Source organism: Podarcis filfolensis (assembly GCF_964270895.1).
Source record: "Podarcis filfolensis genome assembly, chromosome: Z".
In the NCBI taxonomy this organism is placed as follows: domain Eukaryota; kingdom Metazoa; phylum Chordata; class Lepidosauria; order Squamata; family Lacertidae; genus Podarcis; species Podarcis filfolensis.
In genome coordinates this window covers 25962712-25970824 of record NC_139617.1, presented here as the reverse complement: position 1 = coordinate 25970824, position 8113 = coordinate 25962712, and positions in this window count along the sequence as shown.

Genomic DNA, 8113 nt, shown 5'->3' with positions numbered 1-8113 from the left:
AAAGCACGTCAAAGTGCAAGTAGATAAATAGGTACCACTCCGGTGAGAAGGTAAACGGCGTTTCCATGCGCTGCTCTGGTTCGCCAGAAGCGGCTTAGTCATGCTGGCCCCATGACCCGGAAGCTGTACACCAGCACCCTTGGCCAATAAAGAAAGATGAGTGCCGCAACCCTAGAGTCGGCCACGACTGGACCTAATGGTCAGGGTCCCTTTACCTTTGCCTATGTGACAAGAAAGAATCTGCCTCATACCAGTTTGGGTTCCTTCTCTGTTCAGCCCAATATTGTCTATGCAGACCAGCAGCAGCTCTCAGAAGGAGGAAGGGCCTTTCCCAGCATCACCTCCCACCCAATTCTTTTGACCAGAGATGTGCATGTGAAGCACGTACGCTGTTAGCGAGAGCATTGGTGCCAAAATGAGTTTGGCAAAGGATGGATTTTTAAGGGAGTCTTTCTGGTGTGCGTGTGTTTGGAACTGCTATGCCCTTGTATGCTAAGGCACAACATGGGGAAACTTATCGAACAATAGGCAAGCTTTGAATTTGCAAGGGGGGAGGTTAAAAAAATAAAAATACAGTGGTACCTCGCAAGACGAATGCCTCGGAGGACGAAAAACTCACAAGACGAAAGAGTTTTTCATTTTTTGAGTTGCTTCGCAAGACGATTTTCCCTATGGGCTTGCTTCGCAAGACAAAAGCGTCTTGCGAGTTTGTTTCCTTTTTTCTTAAAGCCGCTTGAAGAGGTGCAGTTGCAACGGACTGTGCTTCGCAAGACGAAAAACAGCGCAAGACAAAAAGACCTGCAGAACGAATTAATTTCGTCTTGCGAGGCACCACTGTAAAAATCTTGAAGTGCGAACTTTGAAAAGAAAAGAAAAGTTGCATGATCCCTCCATAGCTTCTTGTTTCCACAAGGCGGCGGTGCACTGTTGGGAACGTGAGGCAGGAAGCAGGCAGGATCTCTGGCTCACAGTAAAAGTCACCACACAGAAACAGAGTCAATATTGTCCACCCCTTTTACAAAGACTTGTGAGTATAGCAAACTCACCCAGGTTTAAGACCTTTAGAGGCCCTAAGCACTTAAAAGATTTTGTAAAAACCCCCCCATATATATCTAATTCGAAATATAAACCATAAAATAAAATTGCTCGTGCTTGTGCTTTTATACCTCAACCACCACTGTATTGCTCACAGTTCCTCCTAGCTTTATCCCAAGCTCTGCTGTTTAAAACTACCATTTTAAGGGCTGTTCTCTTTTTCTCTCTCTGCCCTGACTTCATGAAAATTCAGGGTTCTGATGAGGCATTAACAAATCCTCCAGTGGGAATTGCGTGATGACAGCCTTACATTTTTATGTATAGGAAGATTTTCTTAAACATTGAGAAGCTGCCATTCTGGCTCATGTCTGAGCATGTAATGCTCATCTACTTCAGTCCCCTGCAGTGATGAATCTCAACACATGGTTCCCCCAACCAATTTGAAACCATACTGGACCCCGCTTTGCTTTGCTAATGTGCTAGCAGCTTTATCGCTCCAGTCTGAACACTATCAACACCAATACAAAATAATCCCGGCAGTAATGCAAATTAACAGTTTGGGTGCACACTTTGTTGTACGATCTAGACATATCTTCTCAGAAGTAAGTTTCTTTATGTTTAACGGGGCTTACTCTCAGGTGAGTGTGTAGAGGGATTGCACCCTCTGCTTTCTCAGGAGATAGGAACACAACTAAACTATTATGAACGAAATGAAATGTACTCTGTAGCATTTTAAAATCCTGTTAATTATCTCAGTGATTTTAGCTGTGGGGGTAGAATGCTGGAAAGGGAAGGTATCTCTCTCTCTTTTTTTCCTGAGAACTTAGGAAAATGTGTCTCTTTACAAATTTACATGTAAAATTGAAATAGTGAATAAATGAATAAACTATTTTTAAAAAAATGAAAACAGCTCACTCTGCTTTCCATAGCGCATCCAAAGTCAGGTTTAGGGCAATGTGATTGGTTCCGCCATACTAGGTGCCAAGCCTAGGGGGCGCCACAGTGCATCGTAACTATTATGCAGTGAACTGAGAAGAACAGGAGCAGCGGCACTGAATTGGGCCAGATAATGTCTTTTGAGCTAACCTTCATCACATATTTTTTTGTGAGAATAAAATGGAAAGTGGGAGAATCACATATGCCACCTTGAGTTTCTTGGGGGGGGGAAATGTGCAATAGAAATGTAATAATAAAGAAACAAAATTATTTTTTAATCCAGTATTGCAAAAACAAACAAACAAACAAACAAACAAACAACCCGTAATTAATCAGACAGGGCAGGGTTCTCATCTAATGTGATTAATAAGAAATTAATACTTTTGTCAGTATTAATTTTTAAATGCGGCATCAATCAACTATTTTGTTTCATGCAATATGCTTTGTATGCTTGCCTTTTTTGCTTTGATACTTTTCTTCTTGGTCAGACAGCAGACGTAACATTTTAAAAGGTTTACTAGCAAATTGCTCACAAAATGTAGAGGAACACAGAGACACAGAGAGCTGCCTCATTCCAAGAAAGACCTCTGGTCCATTTAGCTCACTAGGGTTGCCATATGTCCAGAATTTCCTGGACATATCTGGAACACTGCAGCCAGAGGCAGTGTCCAGGTGGAAATCGGCAAAAAAATGTCCAGGAAATTCCGGACATATGGCCGCCCATGTTGGCGGTGTCATTTTTGCCAAATTTCCTTAAAAATAGCTCAAAAACGTTGTTTTTTTGTGATTTTGCCAAAAAAGCTCAAGCACTTTTGTGTCTGGATTTTCACTTTTTGAAATATGGCAACCCTAGTCTACACTGATTGGCAGTGACTTCCAGGGTTTGGGTTGGGGGTCTCTCCCAGTGCCTTTTCTGGGGAAAAGGGGTGCCAGTACTCACCATGAAGTTGTTATAGTAAGTGCTACACTTTTAACATTTTTCGTTGGGAGGGGAGGAGGTGCTGGCACTGAGACCTTTGAATACCCCCAGAAAAAAAGCACGGCCTTTTGTTATATTGAATCAGTTGGCGCCATCTATTGTCTGCCTGTTCCATTCACATGACACAGAAAGTATTTGGGCAAATTACACATTCCATTTTATTTTTCTAGGAAAAAATGATGAAGTTAAATGCTGGGTCTGGGGTGTTTGTGTGTGTGTTGCTTAATAAGGAGGAGGGAAACCAGACAACCCCAAGTGCTTGTGTGTATTTTGCTAATGTGAAGCAGGGATGCAATATTCACTTTTGTGGAGAGAAAGGGCAGCAGTCTACCATTACTTCCACCACACCCACAGCGGAACGTTGAAGCAAACTGAACCTATCTTCGCCATGGTTTCCAATAATGTGATCTTGGTGCTGCTCCACTGAAATGCAGAGCCCTGCTTCCACTTAAATCTGTTTCCCCAAGGTTCTACTTTCTTTCATTTATTCATTTTACAGATTAATTCCTGATAAAGGTGTGTTTAATACAATAACCTATTAAACATTAAAAGCTTCCCTAAACAGGGCTGCCTTCAGATGTCTTCTAAAAGTTTGGTAGTTGTTTATCTCTTTGACATCTGGTGGGAGGGAGTTCCACAGGGCGGGCACCACTACTGAGAAGGCCCTCTGCCTGGTCTGCTGTAACTTCGCTTCTCGCAGTGAGGGAACTACCAGAAGGCCCTCGGTGCTGGACCTCAGTGTCCGGGCAGAACACACCTGTGCACCTCTTTCCCAAGCTCAGGCTGGCAGCAGCCGTGGCATGCAGAGCAGCCCAAGCCCCTGCTGCCTAAGCCCAAAAATCCCACACATTTCCTTTTAAATGTAAAAATCTGCCTGGATGGGCATGTTGCATGGGCGTAGCCAGGTTTTGTGTTGGGGGGAGCAGGACATGTCTGGGTTTTCCTGGACATACAGCAACCCTAGAATCACTGACGATATAAAGCTAGGATGGGTATGTAAGAAGCAACATCCCATAATGATTGTCATTGTTTAACACCCACGATACAGGACATGATCCCCATGGAAGTTCTCTAGCAGAAGCTCCACTAAAACTAATGGGAGCTGCTCAGAGGTATGGTCATGTTTCCCCCAGCTCCCATTAAATACAGTGGCGGTTCTTCTGGAGAACCTCCCTGTGGACAGTGGTGGTGCACGCAAATGGGCATAGGGCAGGAAATTTAACAGTTGGTGGAGCCAGAGCCAATGACAGCCAAGCGAAGATATAATAGCTTGCCTTCACTCCCCTCCCTTCTGATTTCTACCAGAGACAACAATGCTACTAATGAGGAGGAAGTTGACAGGCAGTGCCACCCACTAAAAGAAGGCTGTGCCCCATTCATCCTAATACCAGTGGATCACATCCTGTATCACATGTGCTGTACAAGGGCTAGAATTCTGAAATTTTCCCACCCTTCCACCAGCCCCAGCTATACATTGTCGTGGAAGTTTCAAAGCAAATAATTTTTAAGGATGGAATCAAAGCTGAGGTTGCTTCTTCATAGTTGACAATGGTAGCAGATTATCTGGGTGGAAAGGACCCCCATCACCTAGTAGGTGAGTTATCACATAGGAAATTGTCTACATCTGGTACCATTGTCACCAAGGAAGGTTCGTATTCATCTGTGAATCATCCTGCCTCATCAGAAAATCTGATTATAAAGACCTTTCTGGTTGGCCGCAGATGCTCTCATCATAATGAGTTTCATTTATTCAAGATAATGAAACAAGCACTTAGAGTTTAGATCAGATATTACAGATCTCTGCACCAGACATCACGCAACATTAGGTGACTGGCAGATGGACATGGCTTGCCAAAATAGCATTACCTAAATTCAGAGTCTTAACAGCAATCTTTACTCCATGGTTGCGCCAGAGCAGGAAGTAAGTTTCAGCTTTCAACTATTCTTTTTTTTTTTAAGAAATATTTATTAAGATTTTACAAAAAACAGATATACAAAAACACATAATAAAAAAGCAAGAAAAAAATAAGAGTAAACACACACACACAAAAAAATACAAAAAATTAAAAACAATTCTTTTTCATAATTTAAAACTCATTTGCTTGTTTCTTTGACTTCCTCACACCTCCCCTTCTTGTATTCCCATTTAAATAATCAAATCAGCAAATCCTTACCCTCTTTCATTTATCTTATCTCTATAACTTAACATTTTATAACTCAGTATTTTCATCCATTATCAATTCATTTTTGCATATTCTTATTAACTTTTTTACTAATACCACTTATTTCCAATCCAACACCATTTTAGTTATTTTTTTACCTATTTATGCCCTTCTTCCATATTCTTAAAGCATTACAGCTGGAAACCACTTAATTTCTATCCAACATCATTCTAACATTCATTAATTTTGCAATATTTCTGTAGATAGTCTTTAAATTTCTTCCAATCTTCTTCCACCGCCTCTTCTCCCTGGTCCCGGATTCTGCCAGTCATTTCTGCCAAACCCATATAGTCCATCACCTTCATCTGCCATTCTTCCAAAGTGGGTAAATCTTGTGTCTTCCAATACTTTGCAATAAGTATTCTTGCTGCTGTTGTAGCGTACATAAAGAAAGTTCTGCCCTTCTTTGGCACCAATTGGCCGACAATGCCCAGAAGAAAGGCCTCTGGTTTCTTCAGGAAGGTATATTTAAATACCTTTTTCATTTCATTATAGATCATTTCCCAGACAGCCTTAATTCTTGGGCACGTCCACTAAAGGTGAAAGAATGTACCTCAGTTTCTTTACATTTCCAACATTTATTATCGGGCAAATGATATATTTTTGCAAGCTTGACTGGGGTCATGTACCACCTGTATATCATTTTCATAATATTCTCTCTTAAGGCATTACATGCCGTGAATTTCATACCTGTGGTCCACAACTGTTCCCAGTCAGCAAACATAATGTTGTGTCCAACATCTTGTGCTCATTTAATCATAGCAGATTTCACTGTTTCATCCTGAGTATTCCATTTCAACAGCAAGTTATACATCCTTGACAAAATCTTAGTTTTGGGTTCTAACAGTTCTGTTTCTAATTTTGATTTTTCCACCTGGAAGCCAATTTTCTTGTCCAAATTATATGCCTCCATTATCTGATAATAATGAAGTCAATCTCGCACTTTATTTTTTAGTTTCTCAAAACTCTGCAGTTTTAGTCTATCTCCCTCTTGTTCCAAAATTTCCCAATATTTCGGCCATTTGGCCTCCATATTAAGTTTTTTTCTGAGCTTTTGCTTCCATTGGTGACAGCCACCTTGGGGTTTTATTTTCCAATAAATCCTTATATCTTATCCAGACATTAAACAAAGCTTTCCTGACAATATGGTTCTTAAATGCTTTATGTGCTTTAACCTTGTCGTACCACAAATATGCATGCCACCCGAAAACGTTGTTAAAACCTTCTAAGTCCAAAATGTCTGTGTTCTCAAGAAGCAGCCAGTCTTTCAACCAGCAGAAAGCTGCTGATTCATAGTAAAGTTTAAAGTCTGGCAGGGCAAATCCACCCCTTTCCTTTGCTTCAGTTAATATCTTAAATTTTATTCTGGGCTTCTTGCCCTGCCAGACAAATCTAGAGATATCTTTCTGCCACTTCTTGAAACAATCCATTTTGTCCACAATTTGCAATGTTTGAAACAAGAACAGCATTCTAGGCAATACATTCATCTTTATAACTGCAATTCGTCCCAACAAGGAAAGCTTCAAATTTGACCAAATTTCTAAGTCTTTTTTCACTTCCATCCAACATTTTTCATAATTATCCTTAAATAAGTTCCCATTTTTTGCTGTCATGTTAACCCCTAAATATTTCACTTTCTTGACCACAGTCAGACCTGTCTCATTCTGAAACCTCTCTCTTTCAATCGATGTTAAATTTTTCACTAAAACCTTCGTTTTTAACTTGTTCAGTTTGAATCCTGCCACTTGACCAAATTCTTGAATTAGTTCTAAAACTCTTTTAGTACTAGATTCTGGCTCCTGTAACGTCAATACTAAATCATCTGCAAATGCTCTCAATTTGTATTGTTTGGCTCCGACCTGTATACCTTCTAATCGGTCCCTTCTAATCATGTTCAGCAAAACCTCCAGGACCGATATAAAAAGCAATGGGGAGATTGGGCACCCCTGTCGTGTCCCTTTTTCTATCTTAAATTCTTCCGTCACCACATTATTTACAATTAATTTAGCCTTTTGTACAGAATATATTGCACCTATACCATTTTCAAAACCTTGGCCTACCCCCATCCCCTGTAGGTTCTTTTTCATAAAACTCCAAGAGATATTGTCAAAGGCTTTCTCCGCGTCCACAAATATCAGAACTGCTTTAGTGTTTATATTCACTTCTAGTTTTTCCAGAATATCAATTATGTTCCTCAAATTATCAGACAAATGTCTTCCCGGGAGAAAGCCCGCTTGGTCTTTATGAATCTCTTCCATCAATACTTTTTTCAATCTCTTGGCCAGAATGTCAGCAAAAATTTTGTAATCCACATTAAGTAACGATATAGGGCAGTAGTTCTTAAGCTGAGTCTTTTCAGTCTCTGTTTTCGGTATAAGTGTAATATACGCCTCTTTCCACGACTCTGGTGCCCTCTTCCCTTCCAGAATTTCATTGCAGACTTCCTTCAAAGGTTGTACTAACCACTCTTTCAAAGATCTATAATATCTAGAAGTCAGCCCATCTGGTCCTGGAGATTTGCCCAATTGCATATTTTGAATGGCACCTTCTACTTCCTGTTCAGATATTTTATAGTTCAACATTAATTTACTTTCTTGAGAGATTTTTTGTAATCCATTTGTCTTCAAAAATCGGTCTATGTCCATTTCTTTCTGTGGCCCTTGTGAGTATAATTGTTTAAAGTACCTCTGGAAACAATTTCTAATTTCATTTGGATTATGTATGTTCTTTCCTTCCACTTCTAAATTTGTAATAGTATTTAATTTTTGTCTTTTTTTCATTTGCCAAGCCAACAATTTCCCACATTTATTAGCTGATTCAAATGTTTTTTGTCTCATTTGTTTAATTTTCCATTCTATTTCCTGATTCATCATTTCCATATATTGTACTTGATATAGTTTTATTTCTCTCAAGATCTCCTGCGACTTTGGTTTTGCCCTCA